This window comes from Neophocaena asiaeorientalis, unplaced genomic scaffold (genome assembly GCF_003031525.2).
Source record: "Neophocaena asiaeorientalis asiaeorientalis breed wild unplaced genomic scaffold, Neophocaena_asiaeorientalis_V1.1 scaffold723, whole genome shotgun sequence".
NCBI lineage: Eukaryota > Metazoa > Chordata > Mammalia > Artiodactyla > Phocoenidae > Neophocaena > Neophocaena asiaeorientalis.
In genome coordinates this window covers 757,715-759,433 of record NW_020171826.1, presented here as the reverse complement: position 1 = coordinate 759,433, position 1,719 = coordinate 757,715, and the positions used below count along the sequence as shown (strand labels likewise).

General features: G+C 37.1%; 1 non-coding gene across 1 annotated transcript; it reads right to left on the bottom strand.

Annotated features, from left to right (window-relative positions):
• Positions 1-73, bottom strand: TRNAE-CUC (transfer RNA glutamic acid (anticodon CUC)). The gene has a single exon. It is a non-coding gene; the product is annotated as a tRNA-Glu (tRNA).
• Between the last annotated feature and the right edge of the window lie 1,646 nt (positions 74-1,719).

The window sequence follows — 1,719 nt, the reverse complement described above, 5'->3', positions numbered from 1 at the left end:
TTCCCTGACCAGGGATCGAACTTGGGCCCCCTGCAGTGAGAGTGAAGAGTCTTAACCACTGGACCACCAGGGAAGTCCCTGCATTGATTTTGGATGTATCCCATGTCTAGGGTACACTGTATTTATGTAGTTGCAGTTGTGGGAGATTTTAAAACAAACTGGAGGTTTACAGATCACCTTTGAGCCAAAGTGCATTGGCTTTCACCTTTATTTTATGGGCCTAGAGCCTCGATTAGACTCGTTGGCCTTATTTCAAGAACTGTTGTTACTGCGTAACATTGGCTGACCCTGATGGAATGCCCTTGCCATTTGATACCTCCACCCTTTACACCCTTCCTTTATTAAGATCACCCCTACTGGTTACATTAACTACAGGATTCTATCTGCTAAATTGTAACAGTTCAAATTACTGACTTGATCAGTTTAAGGACATGGAAATGTAGGAAACACCAGAAGCTACACTAGAAGACCAAACTGTCATTTTATCACACACACACACACTCCAGGAGAAAATCACTTGATTATTATTATATTAGTACAATGATGTACTAATATAATGATAATAACCTATCAGCAAATAGCAAATCAAAATTTACAAATCTGTTTATAAGTTATATTACTGCTGTAGTAATTGTTTTGTTGGTGATGCAATACTCTTAGATAATAGGGCAACTACTATTAACACCATTATACAGATGAAAACTCTGAATATTAAAGAATTGTATTTACCTGTCCCATTGGATGTGCAAGGGATTCTGCTGTGCCTGTGACGTTGTGACTCTGCTCTCTAGGAACATATATTCTAATAGGGAAGGCAAAGTTGAAATGCAAATAACTCCAGGACGGACTCCATACTATCCTGTGAGGAATTCAACCCTTGATTAGCTCGTGTTTGCATCTTTGTTTTTAGGGCTTCTTTTCCTAATGGATCACCTGATATTCTAGAAAGTTTTTCACCAATTATCATATCAAGTGTGTTTGTCTCTCATGTTGAGTCAGGAACTATTATTTTAAGTTAAAGTTATAGGAAATTATAGGGGTGGACACTGTATAATAAGAATAACCATTTTTGATGACCTTCTATGAGACAGGTACTGTATTACAGTTTTTTAAACAGTCATTGTAATAATCAGCATAACTCATTGAGAACTTACCATGTGACAGTGTTATTGTTAAATTTTCACTTCTACACGGTGAAGAAGAAATTACTATTCTCTTTTTACCAAAGAAACCAAAACATAGCTAAAGCGAATAAACTAGTTAGTGGTAAAGCCAAGATTTAAATCAAATTTTTCTGACCTTAAAGCTTATGCTTTTAACAACTACACTATATTGTCTCTCCATCTAATTCTAGACACAGCTTACAAGGTAGGAATTATCCAAAATTAAATCATGGGGAAACGAGGTTTGGAATATGTTCAAAGTCATGCAGGTATAAATGCGAGAGCTGGGATTTGTGTTCATGAGTGACTCCTCCAAAACCTCTTCTTAAAACCTTCCTCAACACTGTTTTCCACTGTGTTACACCAATGATGTTGAGAAGTCAGTGTGACAGTCCTGGGTATCCCTGCCATTCCTGGAATGGATCTATTTAGGCCATCAACTTCCATCATTGTGGAGAAGTCATGTCTCTGAATTATACATCCCTTAAATTCATCTCTGTGAGTTCACACTGGGAAGAAGCCTCAGGCATCACAAAATAAATAAATTTTGTTTAAT